General features: G+C 36.0%; 1 protein-coding gene across 8 annotated transcripts in view; it reads left to right on the top strand.

Annotated features, from left to right (window-relative positions):
• The first annotated feature begins 1,523 nt into the window (after window positions 1–1,523).
• Window positions 1,524–18,092, top strand: part of ROBO2 (roundabout guidance receptor 2) — a 1,565,981-nt gene continuing 1,549,412 nt past the window's right edge. For 7 of the 8 annotated variants that reach the window (XM_070597587.1, XM_070597572.1, XM_070597571.1 and 4 more), the window contains exon 1: window positions 1,538–1,888. The gene's annotated coding sequence lies outside the window, so the exon portion shown is untranslated. Of the gene's footprint in view, window positions 1,889–18,092 lie in introns of all 8 variants that reach the window. The other variant, XM_070597586.1, reaches the window with a different exon arrangement.

Genomic DNA, 18,092 nt, shown 5'->3' with positions numbered 1-18,092 from the left:
AATGTAGTTGTCATATCTTGATCATAGTCTTTTATGGTTGTTTATAAGCAAAATTTACTCAGTTAGTTAATTACTGGTTGGCTTTGCTGTAGGTACTTGAAAATTGCTCATCTCCTGGAAATAGAGTACCTCTCTTTTTACCCCTGAAATGTCTTGAAAATAACGAGAAGTAAAGCCCTCCTTGAATAATTTCTGGAGTGGAGCGTAGAATGAATAATCAGGATAGATTTGGTTATGAGAAATCTGACTGTACTTCTTTTCTTAATAATTCCATGTCTACAAAGAAAAATATAAAACTCATAGTATTTCATACCACAGAAGGAATTCTTATCCTTTGCCTAAGGAAGAAATACATTATGACACATTAGTAAAGAAGTCAACTGAATTACTTTATTAACTGTCTACATTTCTATAAATTTAAGTAAATTTGACTTTCAATGTTATTTAATATCATGATGGAATCTTGAATGAGTAATGAATTTTCCTTAAAAGGTTAGTTGAAATACATGACTACTGATAGTTTTTTAAGAAGTTGATACTAATTGGTAATTGCATACTCTTCATGGGGAACAAGTATGTTGTTGGTCTACCAGGGCTTCTTCCATTGCAAAAAGACCACGCCCATTGTAGACTTCTTTGAAGAGCCAGTATCTGGCTTCTGTTTTAGAATGGAAAATTCAACTCACATGTGGCTGAGAATTGATTCTGAAGATTTTGAACATTATTTGCCTTTCCTAATTCTGACTGTCTGTTGTAGTTTTGTAAGTAACCTTGTGTTTAGCGTGCATCTGAACTCTTCTTACTTGGAGTCCTTGATTACTCACAAGTCTCACTATGATTCTGGGTATTCATCAGGATCTTGGTATGTATTCATTGATAATTCTATTATCTTTGTTGGTTCAATTACGCAGTGTCATCTAAGATGCTGCAACACACTGTGCACAGAGTTTGGACTGTGGAGCATACAGATTTCAGTTATTATTTAGGCTCAGAAACTTAGAATCTCTGTGAACTTGAACAAGTTACTCAGTTTCTAATTCTTAAAATATAAAATAGAGTTGCTAATACTGCTTCACAAAGTTGTGATAAAGATTAACGGGGGGGGGGGGGGGCGGGCAGGAGGAGGCTGTTAAGCAAAAAGCCTGGCATTTAATAAGTATCAGGTGCCTTCCCTTAGGATTCTGTGTTGTCGTGACTAGAAGATTACTGGTTTGGGTTAGAAACCCCAAGTACATCCCAAATATTTCAAAATAACCACACGACATTGTATTCCACTCCTTGGACTTTTCGGACCTAGAATCTAGCCAAATTGCTATCCGTACAGAGAATAATGCTAATGTAGATATGTCCTCGAATCCCTCATTTACTTTTTATCACTTGTGAATTACTGGAGATGTTTAGGAAGAAGTGTGAGGTTATCAATTATTTAAACTGGCAAGGGAGCGTTATATGCTAGAGGAGTAAACTGGTCGCCTCCTCCAGCCTGTTTCTCTGGTGGCCGCACAAGGCATAGCGGCAGCTCTGTTCCTGGGACGCCAGTGTAGCGCGTGGGGTTTTCACACACCGCCTGCCCGGGAGGAGCCAGGAGCCTCCTCATTAGCACCACGGACAGCTCAGCTCGCATGCCTGGAGGAGGGAGGCGGGAGGACTCAGCTCTCTGCGCCACCGCCAGGAAGAGGGAGTGCAGCAGCGCAGGCGGAGGAGGAAGAGAGAAAAGGAAGGAAGCTCCGGGTGGGGAGTGGAAGAAATCTGGGAGCAGCCAGAGCAGCAGGTCGGGGGAGAGCTGCTCAGCTGCACTGCTCTCATTATTCAGGCGGACACTGCTGAGCTTCCCGGGCTGCTTTCCAGTCCCTCCGGGGCGGAGGCTGCCTTCTAGACCTGACTCCAGGTGAGTTAAACTAAGAGATGTACTGAGGTGTCTGGAACTAGAGATGTGGAATTGGCAAGGTTGCCCAGCTCCCTAGGCGCTGCTGGCTTTGCAATATTTCCCAAAGTCAGGGACAGACCTGTCTTGGTGGTGGCTGCAAAAGCTGGGGGTGGGTAGATGGGTGGTGGGTGGTTCTGATCCTCACAGCAAGGGTGGAGGATTCAGATGGAATCTAGCTGAAGTGACTGGCTTTTAGGAAATCCCAAATGCATGCATTATATACGTTTTCACATATAAGCTTTCTAGACAGTCGTTTGTTTTTCTGGCAGCCTATTTTGTCCTTCTGTCCCTCCTTCTCCTTGGCTGATGCCCAATTTTTCAAGCCAACTCAAAGGATTTGAAAAGTGTGGAAGAAGGGTGTCTGGGTACACAATGGGACAGGGCAACCTTGCCCTGTAGGTGGGAAGTGGGATTCCTTTCACCAGGATTTCCCAGAGGGTAATCCTCTGGGTAACTGGAGGTATTTGCGCTCTGTACTCTCTATAAGCTTATTAAAAGGCAAGGAACTTCAGGCTTTCTAGACAGGCTCTGAAACGTGATGGTAATTTAGCTTAAAAAGCATGTTGATTCACTCTTCTCCTCTTCATCCTTTGTTCCAAAATTATTACCATTTTGGATTTCTTTAACCGCACAACTTTTAAGTGGCTGACTGACGGAAAACATATTTCTCATTCTGAAAATGCTATGGGAAAAGTGATGAGTTCGCATTAAAAGGAGAGCAACTTTATTTTCCCAGAAGGACTTTGGGGAAAGAGATTGATGATGAAATTCTGGGAATGAAATTATGGACATTTCCCACAGAACTTCCTTAGTTTTTTTCACATTTGCTTCAACTTTTTATCTAGTGTGTTTTGTGTATGTGAGGCAAAATTCGTAAGGTGTGTTATGAGTTTATTTGATTTAGAAGTTGCTTTCTTACTAGCATAGCACAAACTTGTAATTGTCACAGTCACAAGAGTTTTCTAAATGTTTTGCTTTTAGGTGGCTGGGATATTTTGGATTTAATACTTTCTCCATGGGCCTTGCTGGATACTTTTCAGTAGAATTGCTGGGCATACAATTAGTCATATGGGCTGCCATGCATTTTAATAGTAGTGGAGTATACATACTATAAGATTTGCAATTAAATACCAGAACCCAGCTTGGGGGATGAAATTTAAATATCTTTCAAATATTGACTAAATATCTCTACAAGGCTCCAGTGTCATTTTATGCATAGCAGAGTTTACTGGTTTTTCAGGAAATTGAGAAATATGCATTAGCAGTTTTAATAATTAAAATTTAATATTTTACTTTGCTCTTCTTCCTTTAACATCAGTTTGGATTCAACAAATGCTTAATGAGTGTCTATTACTGAAAGCCAGGTTCTTTCCCATATATTCCTTTCTTTTTCTTACAGAAGTTGAGAGAGAATAGTAATATTATTCCATTTTCAGATGAAGAGATTGTGACATGGAAGGATTAGTTTTCCTAAATTTCTACAATTATTGTATTATAAACCAGGAATTTAAGCGTAGGCTGTATAACTTTAAGTTCAATTCTTTTCCCAGAAAGTGCACAGCTGCTTTTAGTTAAGACTATTGCAACAGTGATATATGAATATGCCTTATGTAAAAATACCTTAAGATAGTCCTTGTTATTTTCTGGTTATGTATTAAGACTGGTTTTACTCTTTTCTGTAAAAGATACTTTAATATAATTGCACAGAGTTATACTTATATGCTCCTCACCTTCAAAATATTAAACTCCTAAAGCTGACCTCGTGTCCTCCTTAATAAGAACAGATTGAAAGACAGACTCAATATTTACTAAGAATTTTCTTGGGAATAATTTATGTCTTATAATCAAGATAGAAGGCAACCCACATTTAGATGCATTTCAAAACTGCTTAGTGTGAACTTGAAACACAGCTACAACCTGCTTTCACAGTGAACTGCCAGACTTCACAGTGAACAGTCTTTAGATTCCTTGAGAACATTGGCAGATAGTATATGTCTAATATAGGATTTATGAGAAGTACAGAGTTAGGAACTGAATGGCTTTATTTTTTAATATGTAACCACATTCATAAAAATTTATCCAAGCTATGTATATGCCATGGGTGCCTCGGTGTCTGATATGGACTGGTTCAAAGTAAACTCATTATAACTCTTTGGAGAGAAAAAAAAAAGAGCCTATAACCTTGATTCAGCCTTTTTATTCCTTTTCATTCTTAAGTAGTAATAATCTGCTGTACATAGGCTCTTGAAGAGCCCATCTGAATTTCAAAGACAGTGTGTGACTTTTTGGAGTGAAGGGGTTGCATGTGTGAGTGTATGCATACTCAATAGAGAGTTTAGGGGTATGAGGAGAAAGTGAGATAAAGCAATAAATACTAGATAGGGAAAAACTTGGAGTCTCATACACTTTGGAACTTTTGGGAACCAAGGATGTGGTATGCAACTTTGCATTTGATTTCAGGATTCCACTCACACTCATAGCTCAGGTATTCTTGAATGAATCAGGATAATAAGTTCTGTGGCTCTTGACCATATGACTAGTTCCCTTCAGGTTCTGGCATTAAAATGATGGCTTACAATGATTTTTCTGGAATCTCAAAATCTCCTCTTCTCTCAGATCCTATAGAGTAGTTCAAGCAGGGGGTCTGTGATGCTGACCATTTTAATCTTTCTGAGACAAGGGGTCCCCTTGAGAGTGCTGGCAAATGAAAGTGGTGACCAAAGCCTTATTTCTCTTCCTTTGCAATTCTTTCAGATAGACAGCTGAGTGAAGAAGGAGGGAAAAAGGAGGATAAAAAGGGGAGATAGATCATTTTATCCTTCAGGAAAGAATGATGACCATTGTACATCTTTGTCTAGAAATATTATTTATAAACATTCCTGGACAGGGGATTTACATCATTGATTAAGGGCTGCTCCAGGGACTGGGGTCATTAATACCCTAGAATTTCCATACAGCCCTGTGTTCAATCTGAGAAAGCTCTGGTGAGCCAAAAAAGCCTTTGGGCAGAGCGACTCCTTAGACTTGGATGCTGTCTGACCCACATGCATAAGGATGATGCGTGCTGAGGAGGTGTGCCTGGAGCAGTAACAACTCCTGCTACAGAAGTATCATGAACATTCGTTGATGAAACAGTTCTTTCTTTCACATATGTGATGCTCATCGGGTCATGCTTTCTTAAATAAAGCTTTGTAGAGATATGAATTGGATTTTGGACTTCACTTTCCTGAAAGCGCCCTGGTTCATTTAGTGGCTCATTTTTATCTGGGTAGTTCAGAGGGAGGCATGAAATACTAGGGACATAATTGAACATCTTAAGTTTTACGTTGTGAGATTCATTCCTTATCCACTTTTGTTGTGATGCTGATGGCATAGCTCCCTATTAGAAGAGACTCATTGAAGAAAAATATGGAGACGTGAACTCGGACATAACCACAGTTTTCACCGCATTGTTTCAATGCCAAAGTAATTTTGGATAAACACAGTTTATTCCTGACTTAAGAATAACTAAGAAAAGGTAGAGGAATTGGGAGGAAACTAGACTTTAACACAAGTTTTTGGTTCTTAAAATGTGCTACACTATGGGAAAGAAAAAGCAGAAGTGACTGAACAAAAATTTTGCTATATATAATTCATGGATTATTCTGATTTGCTGAACCAAGTCTTTAAATGTATAATTTAAACATAGGAAGAGTTATAGAAAATTATGCCTTTTTATACAAATATACACTTAATGAGCTCTCTTGTAGATATAGGAATGAAGAATCTGATTATTTTTCACTCAGTGAAAAATTTCTTTTATTCCAAACTAAAGTAGCAGTTTAGTGTAATGTGCTGTGTCTTACTTGAACTCCAAAATTTGCAACTAAAAAGGATGCATATGTTGAACTTTATTTTTCTTAGAGAACTGTGATGTGAATGAGCAGTGAAGTTGCAAAAGACAAGTGAAGAATTCAATAGTTCCTAAACTAAATAAGAGTAAGGATAAATTATAGCACACATCAATTGTCACACACTTACTTAGGGTTAACGAGAATTATCTCAGCTAATGTTGAAAATAATGCATATGCATCTTAGAGTAATAAAATGCCTTACAGACCTGGGCTTGAAGTTGCCTCTTGCTAGCCATATGGGCTTGAAACAAATTCTGTAGCCTCTCTTCAACTCAGTTGCTTCTATGAAAAGGGGAGATTGATAGTATCTAACTTATAGGTTCTTTGTTCATGTTTTGCTTCTTAGTGTAGTTTCAAGTCTAATTAGGGTGAGACTGCTATTTTTATTATTGCTTTTATATTCACCCTAGTTCTGTCTTTTATTAGCTGTGTGGCATTGGTCAACTTCTCTTTCTGTGGTCTTGTTTCTTTATCTATAAACCGAATAAAATGCTTGTTTTGAACACTTGTTAATACATTAAAGAGATTAGATAAAATCATTTTGTGTAATATGATAAAATCATAATGTGTAAGGGACTTAGCATGCTGCAGAAAGTCAATAATTATTTTTTCTTGCCCTTCCACATCAAGTTTTTGATTACCTTCCTCAAATTGTGTCAATCTTGCACAAAACATTTCCATCTTCTGCTTCTTTTCTGATGTTCTGTAACCATTAAACTGGAAAAGTAGAAGGAGTATTTTTGTAACTTTTACTGTGCTTTAGCATGTGAAGACAAGTATACTAGTTCTCAGGAGAAGTTTTGATAAGGAAAGGGAAATACCCTACACAGCACTTATTCTTTCCCACCCCTGACGGTTTTGTACTATCATTCTGTCGGCAATTAGTAAAGACTTTTCTATTTAAATGGTTTTGTCTTTGTGGTAGCATAATTCATGTCGGGACTTCATCCAATTAACATAAATATACTGGGGAGTTGGGCAATGATTTATTTTTAACGAGAGAAAAAATGGACACAATGTTTTTAATATTGCTTTGAAAACCTTTCAAATTAACTTTGATTCTATTGGCTGAAGATTGCATCACAAACTCACTCCTAGAGATGTTCTTGAAAAGTAATGTTTGAATCTTCTAGGTATAGTCCCAGACTGGCTTAATTGGATTTAATTTTAGGTGTCATTTCTCTGCAGAACAGGAAGATTCTTACAAGAAGATATTAGCTCCATCAGATATAGGGTTGCTCAAGGCCATCTGCATGGGATCATAGGAAGCAAGAAAGAGAAAATTCCATCTCTAACTTAGACGTACTGGTGTATTCACAGTGATTGGATCATCATGGTAATGATATTAATAATGTGGCTCAAGGGATAAACAAGTAACATTTCATACAGTAGCCAGGATAAATCCTGCTATCAAGTTTAACACTCCATGTTTTTCCTGGGATCTCTCAAGTTCATTACTATTTTATTTTCTTTCCTTGCTTATTATAATGGCATATTAGTTTCCTACTACTGCTCTAACAAATTACCTCCAGCTTTTTTTTTTAATTGTTGTAACATTTGATTATAACATTGTATAGCTTTAGGATGTACATCATAATATATTCCGAATTCTGTGTAGATTACATCATGTTCACCACCCAAAAACTAATTATAGGCCATCCCCTCACATGTGAGCCTCACCCCTTTTGCCCTCCCCCCTTCCCCCATGGTAACCACCAATCCAGTCTCCATTGCTATGTGTTTGTTTGTTATTGTTTTTATCTTCTACTTATGAGTGAGATCATATGGTATTTGACTTTCTCCCTCTGACGTATTTCACTCAGCATAATACTCTCAAGGACCATCCATGTTGTCACAAATGGCTGGATTTCATCATTTATTATGGCTGAGTAGTATTCCATAGTGTATAAATACCACATCTTCTTTACCCATTTGACCCTTGATGGGCACCTAGGTTGCTTCCAAGTCTTGGCTATTCTGTATAATACTACAATGAACATAGGGATGCAAGTATCTTTATGCCTTTGTGTTTTCAAGTTCTTTGGATAAATGCTCAGCAGTGGAATAGCTGGATCATATGGTAGATCTATTCTTAATTTTCTGAGGAATCTCCATACTGCTTTCCATAGTGACTGCACCAGTTTACACTCCCACCAGCAGTTTACAAGGTTTCCCTTCTCTCCACATCCTCTCCAACATTTGTTGTTTCCTGTCTTGTTAATTATAGCCATTCTGACTGGAGTCAGATGATACCTCATTGTAGTTTTGATTTGCATTTCGCTGATTTCCAAAATCACTTTCACTGGGCTAAAGTCAAGATGTCTGCAAGGCTGGTTCCTTCTGTAGGCTCTGAGGGCAGAATCCATTTTCTTGCCTTTTTCTGCTTCTAGTGACCATCTGAATTCATTAGCTTATGGTCCCTTTCTCCATTTCCAGGGTGCATTGCTCCTTTTTCTGTTTCTGTCTCCACATTGCCTCTTCCTCTCACTCTGAAGTTCCTCCATCCTGCTTTCAGGGACTCTTGTGATTACGTTGGGCTCACTGGATGATCCAGGATAACTTCCCCATCTCAATATCCTTAACTCCATCACATCTTGCAAAATTCCTTTGACTATGCAAGGTAATACATTCACAGGGTCTGGGGATCAGGATGGGGACATCTTTGGGGGCCATTATTCAGTCTACTACAAAAGGTGGTAATGTTTTTGTGCCTAGAGACCCTGAAATTAATGTGCTTGCTTCCCCATGGAAAAACAGTGTCTACTTGTGGGGGTGTCAATTTTTTTAGATCCATAGAAGATATCGATGGAGAATTTTCCTAACAACAGATGCTGATCAATTAAACACCCTTAAATTTATTAAATTTAGTTTTAGCAAAATGTAAGCGAAATCATTTGTACTTCTAGGGTCAAAAATTTTAATTAAACCCATTACCCATCAAGGTCAACACCTAGATTACTTAGGTTTAAATTACATACAGCGGTATCTATGATAGTTCTTATTTATGAAGTTAGGTCTTGTTTACAAAGCCAAATGCATATGAGAAACCGCAGAAAGCTTTGTCCTCTTTTTAAATTTTGCATGACATAATTTTCAAGGGGATGTCAGACAGTGGTTCCATCATAATTGGTGCTTTTCACAAATGTGCATTGTGAATATTTTATTTCATGAGTTATATCTACTAATTGTAGACTTCCAGGAGAAATGTGATGGTCACGTCAGCTTTTCAAATCTTTCTTTAACCCAAAAGACGACTGTTGCATAAGATGGATTCGTTTCCCCACTATACTGTTGTTGCCAAAGGGAACTTGAAATGCCCTGTTCAAATTAATTTAATGCAAATGAATTCTTGCTGCCTCACAAATTTGTCCTTCATTTTTCTTAAAATTATGTTGTAAATGGATGTGACATGCTTTACTGGTTGTTGTGCAGGGAGCATTGTCCTTCCTAAAAGCTCCCTCATTTGTCAAAAAGAAGCCATTAAGAGAAAAGTAAATTATCTTATCTGATCACAGTCTTGAGAATGACCTTAAAACTATAAATTTTGTTATTAGTACAATAGCTGAATAGTCTTTGCAATTGAGGAAATTCCAAAGGAAACCCTGTTGAGATACAAAGCTGTTATAATCATCTAAATTCCATGTTTTCTTTTAGCTTGTAATATTAGTGGAGAAGGCAGTTTTGCCTTATTGCTCTCTCCTTGCTTTCCAGGAAATCTAATTAAATACTTTAAGTTTCTAAGTGTTTTTCATTTTCTTTAATATTTTTGATGTGAAAAAAACAGTATAATTTTTATGAAGATCCAGCTAAAAATAAAGAGAGGTTTATGTACTTGAAACTAAACAAGGATGATTATGAATCGTTGTTTGTGATAAGGGACTGCACGTCAGTCCCCTTCCACATAAATACAAAATTGTTTAGTGAAGGAAGGTAAGATTGGACTAAGGAACTTTATTGATGTTTAACTCTTAATGAGAAAGAATAATGAACATGCATATTTTTAGCTTCCATGTCCAGAGATATAGTAGTTGTACAATAAATGGTCTTTTCCTACTATGGAGGAAGCATCTTCTCCAGCTATGCTATTCATTAAAGCAAGAACTTCAACTGAGTTTTCAGCAACCATAAGTAAAATGAATGGCATGATAGGCTGCCTGTACATATGGTCGTCTTTAGCAGGCCAACTGTTAATTTTGCCCACCCACATCACTGACGACATATGGCGTTACTTTGGCTGTAGAAGCAAGTGTGTGTGGACACGTCTCGGTGTGGGTACAAGACTGCTGGATGTCTTCCTCTTGTTGCTCATGCAACCACCTGTCTCTGAGGGATAAAACTTAATATCCATAGCACTAAATTGGAGGACATTAAAAGACATTAGTATTAATTGATATGAAAATAATATGATTAATTTTCTCTTGAGCTTGATCATAAGATCTAATGGATGTTTGCCATTATCAAGCTTATAGGAAAAAGTGATGCCTTTTTCAAGAGTAAAAGTCAGAGCTTTTTCAAAAATAACCAAATTCATATGTATAGGGAATATATCAAACCAGAACAGCGGAGGCGTCAGAAATGAAGTTGATTGAATTTATCGTGGAACAAACAATTAATGAAATTTAGCAATAAATCTGTTATGAGTTGTAACTATATGGAAGAAATAATGAGAAAGCTTGATGAGAGAGGCAAGAATGAAGAGTCATCTAATTTCAGCACAATTTCACTAGTTTACATATTCTCAAATAAGTTTTTAAATTAAATTCATGTTTTTTCAGCATTGTGAGTTCTGAATGTGCAAAGTGAGGCATTCAATACCTGAAACAGTGTGTACTTTTCAATGGTGGCTCTAGAGCTCCAAAAATGGGGGTTTCTGAGCTAAATCCTGGCTGGAAATCAAGGCCAGAGGCCATGTGCTGAGGTGGCCTGTGGGCAGGACTTGATTTAGGTGATATACACCAATTATCTAAAGAGATGAGTGATGCTGCTGAGGATTACGGGAAAGATAATGCCACTGCAAGAACTTTTTGTTGCCACTTATGGGAAATTTGTATAATCAGAATTTGTTAGAGATTTCTTTTATAATCACACAGTAATTTCGCCCACTATATGTGGCAAATCTGAAAATTGTTCGCTAAAACTGTATTTGCTAAATACTAGGAAAATAGAATCAAGATTTGCATAGGTAATATTGACAAAAGCAGTATTTCTAGATGTAGAAATGATAAATTTTCAAAATGCTTTTGAATACCACTTGTTCTGCGAGGTTTCATTTCAGTTTCAGTACTAAGGCACATATATTAATCACCATTAAAGCTGTACGTGAAATATTTGGCAATACAGGTCTCAAAGATTTGTGGTAATGGTGATTGATTCACAGAATACAACATCATTATTGTTATTCCCTGGCCTTGAGAATTTCAGATTTCATCCTTTTTCACCTTGCTGTGTCACTGACTGACAACTTTAAATTATCTGATCCATCAAAAATATGTATTTTCTTGGAACTCACTGATTTATTTATTTTTTATTTTTTGGATCACTCTATATTTACTGTGGTAAAGTATCAACTTATCGATGTATTATGCTAATGTGGCAGTTCAGATGGAGGCAAGTAGAATGAAAATAATCAGGTTTACTACCAAGAAATATACTATATTGAGTTTATTAACAGAAAAATATGTACGGATAATTTTATTTAGATTTTATGTAAAATGTTTTTGATATGTGTATATGTACTTTTAAAATGAACCTTTCTTTGTGAAATGTGTTTGCACACATGCGTATTCCCACAAAATAAATCTTAGAGATCGTAGTCAAAGGGTAAATTTCTTAAGGTCACCATTTCAAATACATATAAATTATGGCAAAATAGTCACAAAATGGCAATATAAGGAGAGATAAAAATGAGGATTAAAGGGAAGATAATGGTTAAAAACACTTTGAAATAAATAATTGATTTTGATTTAAATTTTCTCTGGTTTTTAGCTGAGGAAATGAATAGAAATGAAATTATTATGCAAATCATCTGTATTTGTTGTATATGTATGTACATATAATGTGTGTATTATAAATACAAAACAGATGGCATATTATTTAGCATATATATTCACACTAATCTGTATACATATATCCATCATGAAAATGAGTGTGTGATATATATATACGTATTGTGTAGTTTCATTTCTACATCTATTACTTTTCTCACTTCATTAGCAGCAAACTAAAGAAAATAAGGAGTGATTTTCATTTGGTAACTTGATCTTCCATACTCTACTGCTTCCAGACTCACATTGATGATTTTGTATTGTTATTTTCTTTGTGATCAGACCACCATAATCAAGAAATATCTTATAATCCTTGTTGATGTTTTGAAAGCAGTGTGCCTCTGTCAAGGGTGCACAGGCATGCACATGAATACATGCAAAACTGTGTGAGTGAATGTTTTATCCTTGAAAGAGAAAAGCCAGTTAAAATTATACAGAGTGTGATAGCATCACTGCAATGGAAAATCGGATATCCATCAGTCTAACCAATCATTAAATAGGTGATTTTGAATACCTACTTAGTACCCAACACAATTTTAAGTAGTGGAAATAGCTATGGCAAAATTTAGCCCCTACCTTCAAAGGCAAGTGTGCAGGTCAGATTGGCTAAGCTGGAACACAGTTCAGAAGCAGAAATTAACATTTCTGTGTAATTCAAATGTCATTTAAACCATGGTCTGTTACTCACTTACTTCAACGATGAGAAAGCAATTCCTCCATCCACCCTTTGGGAGGATAATGTTGGAGAAGTAAGGCTGGCTGTAATGCTTGAATTTACATAATTTCAATGAATTAAAGCCTGCTGTATGATAAAAGGCAGTCTTTCAAATTGGTGAAAAAATGACAAGTGATTCATAAAATGGTATGCACCATTCATAAAAATTAATTCCATAGTAGGTATCAACTAAACTCCTCAAAATATAAAGAAAAAAACTCATAGGCAAATATCATTTGTAATATTAGGGCAAAATTGACTTTCCGGAGTACATCTGCCACCAAAGACAGAACAATAGGGAAAGGATTGGTAGATTTTACTTTGTTAAAACAGAAAACTTTCAGATGGCAACGAGACTTTGGGTGGTGAACACGATGTAGTCTACAGAGAAGTCAAAATATAATGATGGGCACCTGAAATTTATATAATGTAATAAACCAATGTGACCTCAATAAAATAAATAAATAAATTAAAACTTTTATACTTCAAAAGATACCATGAGTAGGTATAAGCAGAAAATGTCCAATCAGGCAATGGTATTTGCAATCATTTGACATATTTGACACATAAATAGTTCCAACAAATCAATAAGAAAAGATTAGTAGTTCAATAGAAAAAAGGACCAAGTGCATTGGCAGGAAACATTAGGAGCCACATCTGAACACTAAATGTATTAGAATCTCTATTGTTCACAAACAAAATCAACAAAAAAGACATAAAATAATTTATATGGAGATGTTTGTAATATTTTAACAAAGCTATAGAATAAAGCTTTTCATGTTATAAACAACGCGTATCTATAAAACTATTTGCAGGTTCATATCCATGTAGTTAATTTTCCATTAGTTATTATAAACTTCTATATTTTCAAAAGTATATTCAAACCTCAGAACACACCCTTTTATTGTTGAAAGCAGCCTTTCAAATATAAACTCACCCATCACTTTCTCTGAATTTTATCCAGTATAGGGGCCAAAATGCCTTATCAGAAACTATATTTCAATGATAATTTGTTTATGTTTTTGGTAGTTCTACTCTGGGCTTAACTGGTAGAGTAAGATTTTTTTTTAACAAAGCTTTATGATGTGTCTTTTTTATTGGAAAGAGCTTTTATTTCCTTAAGTGTTTTGTTGCCTAAGCGTGATGAGTATCCGGCAGTGGAATTTAGCGGAACAGATGCTTATTGTGATATATGAGATGAACTTGCTTCCCTAAGCACACATAGGCATGAAATGCATCTGGCTTCTGCACATGAAAGTCAATTATGTTCCCAAATCTGTTTCTTTGCATTACACAGACTTTTCAGGGCACAAATCCTACTATTTCCTCAAATGGGGGCTTTGCTTAATTATGAAGTTTAAGTTGGACTAGCAGTTGGAAGATACTAAATTCTAGGCTAGAGACGGAGCCTGAGCAGGTGATGTTACCACTGCGTAGGAAGATGGTAAGTCCTGCAGACAAAGCAACTTATGTGGGGGAGAAAATGCATGCAGAAAACCAGAGAATGTTGTAAAGCAGAGCATAATCAAGTGTGTGAGCAGGTGGAGTACATAAGATGAAATTGAGTTTAGAGGAGAAAAATAAGGGGAAGCTGAGGAAATAAACTAATGAAGGTAAGCTTGAAAAAATAGAACTTAATGAACAGTGATGATAGTAAAGGCATTTGCTAAGTGTGAGGAGATAGCATCCAGACTGTCAGGAAGAAATGTGCCGTGTATGCATATTCGGGGCGGGGGATGTACAACATGAGCAGAAATCAGGCCTCTTAAGGCATAGCGACTGTAGTTTCTTTCCAATTGTCCAGGTAGCCTTGCATGTTCCTTTTTTATTTTGAAAAGATTATCTATTTGTGTGTGATAAGTTAACATCAAGGACATGAGATCTTCTAGAATATACCAAAACTTAATCTAGTAGCTAAAATCTTTTAAAATAGTTTGTGATAGAAATCTTTAATGTACTATTTCATTGTTGTGATTAACAGTGTGTTATATGTAATTTTATCTTTTACCAATTTCTTAGCGTGGTAGGTAGAATAATAGCCTTCCAATGATATCCACATCCTAATCTCCAGAATCTATGAATATGTTACATGCAAGGGGGAGTTAAGGTAGAAAATGGAATTAAGGTTGCTAATCATCTGACCTTACAATGGGGAAAATATCCTGAATTATCTTCATGGGCCCAATGTAATCATAAGGGACCTTACAAGAGGAGGCTGATAGATCATAACAGATGGGGATGAGACAACTGAAACAGAGGTTAGAGTGATAAGCTTTGTAGATGGAGGTAGAGGCCAGGAGCCAAGGAATGCACTGGACCTCTGGAAAGATTCCTCCCTAGTGCTTCCAGAAGGAACATAGCCCTGTTGATGACTTGATTTTAGTCCAGTAAGACCCATTTTGGACTTCTGACCTCTGGAACCATAAGAAAATAAATTTGTGTTGTTTTAAGCCACTGAATTTGTTTTAGTTTTTTATTGCTGCTGTAACACATTAACGCATGTAAACTACAGTTTTTTTTGCATAGATGGTGTATAGAATTGAGTTGTACATTCCAGGAAACAATTGAGAATTAATTTTCCTAAGGAAGCCCTTCATTTCAGAATAATGAGAACCGTAGAGAGATGGACTGTTCTATTTATGAAAGACGATATATTCAAACACCATATGAGGGTTAAATGGGTGTCTTTTGAAGGCTAATAAAGTCATAAAAGTGCCTTCCAGTTATATGAAGCTCGGAGGGGGCATGGAAAGTTGTGTTGGATAACCCTATAATCTTTCTGGCACTATAAAGTCACTAATAATTTTAGTTTAAGACTGCCATAATCTGAGATCACTTGGACCAACACTCGAAATGAGGATTAGGGGTGTGAGACGAGCTTGAGTTATTTGAACTGAACATCAGAATGGGGGCAAAAGGATATACCATTGATAATCCAGTTTCTACTATCCATTCTAATAATGCATTCATCAACCATTTTTGTATAGGACATTATGTAACATAATGTAGTCATAGTCTGGTGGTGGAAACAGATGAAAAGTGGGTAGTGACAGATAAACTGCTGGAGAGGAGAAAAGTTGGAAATGACCGATACTTGACAGTTTCCCAGAGCAACAGCATTAAAACCAAGTAAGATTATGAAAGATTGAATTCACTCAATATTTCTTAGTTGACAATAGATCAAAAAGCTAAATTAGTCATATTTTCTTAAAACTCAAAGAACGTTCTTTTTGATGAAAAATTTTAAGTGTGGTGTACCTTTGGGCTTGATTTTCTTTTATCTTTTATGAACTGCTCACAGGAAACCAGAAAACAAGTTTGGCAAATATGTTGATTACTAATCTGTGGAGAGTAGGATGTTCATCCAGGGAGTAGAGGCTTTGCTAGTTAAAGAATGAAGTTCTTAAAACATCCCTGCAATATGGAAAGTATCTGAAATTAATAACACAACTTTATAACAAATATTACCTCCCAGAAAGTTTTACAATTTTTCTTTATGTTCTGATTAATGCTGTTGGATTCATACATTGAAATTATTTTGAGTAACTTAACTCTCCTTAGAATATTTTTTAAAAAAATTATTTTCTAAGTTTCCAAGCTACCTTGTTAAAAAGTTCTCTAAATAACTCTGTTAAATAAAATTCATGCACTCCAGTACCTTATTACTGAAAACATATCTTCTAGGCTTGACCTATTTAAAAGTTCTTACAATGTTTATAAGGAGTAGTAGGTTTCACAGTTTATGGCATCTGATTAGTCTGATGAAATTTTGGCAGCAAATTGAATTCAGCAAGCGTAACAGTGATAAATCTCAGATCATAATTTGAAATGTCTCCATCAAACATTTTAAAACAATTCTTAAGTTCACTAATTTGAGTCATTATACTTGGCCCTAATGGTAGAAGGCCCTGAAAATGAAGCTCATTTGAACTTGGCAGATACTATACACCAACTTTTTATAGTCACAATTCATGTGCCTCATTAGGAAAATGATTATTTCCAGAATCTCTGTGCTTTGACCAGAAATGCATTTATTATTCTGTAACACTTGTATTGAGAAATTAGCCTGATTTCTTATTTGGGTAACCTCTCTCAGATAGGATTCTAATTTTTGAATGTGAATAAAACTTCAGGGCACTGAAGGCAGCTGGAAGACAGGAATGAAGAGAAGTGGCCATTCTCTCTCTATGTTCCATGTCAAGGTCCTCTAATGAGCTTATAACTTATGGAACTGCTTGAGTGTAGCTTATATGTTAAAATAATGAACTATATATCAGACTATTCCTGCTGAATTAGGAGAGAGTCCGTTTTTATTCCTCTGCATTTCTTAGATTGAGAAAGAGAAGTTATGGGTCTGTGGAAGAGTGAAGTCTAGAAAAACTTCTATGTTGTTAAATTTACTGTTTACCAGAGTAGGGCGACTAGAATCAACATAAATGTAATCAGTGGGAGGTAATCCAGCTCCCTTTACATTTACCACTGAAAAGAATTAATCTTAGAAAGGTTAAATAAGTAGTAAAAGGTCATTTATCCAATTAAAAACTAAGCCAAATAGTGTCAGTTTTATTAACTTTAAGACTATTGCTCATTAAGCTACCTCTTTCACATAGAGTCATGGGTAATCACAATCTAACACAAGCAGGTCACACAAAATATATGTTGCACATGGAATACAGAGCACCGCAAAGCACTTTTTTTTCCTATTCTCTTTTCCAAATCCACACGTAAAAATTGTCTTGTGGAATTTCCCAAATGCTATAATGCCTACATGTAACAGAGATTGTTTACTTGGACTTCTAGACTAGAAACTCTCAGAATTATGGAAAGCAGAGGGCATTCTATATTGATTTAACAGATTCTCATTGTTTCCATTCATTGTAGCTTTCCCTAAGTAAAGTGCTATATATTTGTTTATCTTGTTTGGAGTCTGTAGTTAGAATAAGATATTGCAAAGAAGATCTATGACAAATGCCAATCAATACAGTCAAACATTGCTTACTGATGGAAGTACGTTCTGAGAAATGTATAGATAGGTGATTTCATCGTTGTGTGAACATCAGAGCAATAAAGAGTGTACTTACACAAACATAGATGGTATAGCCTACAATGCATCTAGGCTATATGGTACTATTCTTATGGGACCACCATCGTATATGTGGTCCGTGATTGACCGAAACATCACTATGTGGTACTTGATTGTGTACGCACACACACACACACACACACACACACACGCATATATATATCATAGCCTTTTTCTCATTTCATGGGTTTTTTTCTTTCTAAGTTAACTCTGTCTAGGAAAAAACAGCAATTCAAGGATGTAAGCTATTTTTGTAGAAAGCTTGTGTACACCTATCCAATAGCACAGACGCTATGTCTGCATATTTCTCCCTAAATAGATCTTTTATTTTAACGAGTATCTACTTCATCTTCACAAAATTTAATTTGTGTCAGTGAACTCTCATCCAGATGCTGTATCTTGGCCAGGCAATCAAGAGCTGAGCCTCACA

Source organism: Equus przewalskii, chromosome 27 (assembly GCF_037783145.1).
Source record: "Equus przewalskii isolate Varuska chromosome 27, EquPr2, whole genome shotgun sequence".
Classification (NCBI taxonomy): domain Eukaryota; kingdom Metazoa; phylum Chordata; class Mammalia; order Perissodactyla; family Equidae; genus Equus; species Equus przewalskii.
This window is presented reverse-complemented; position numbering and strand designations above follow the sequence as displayed.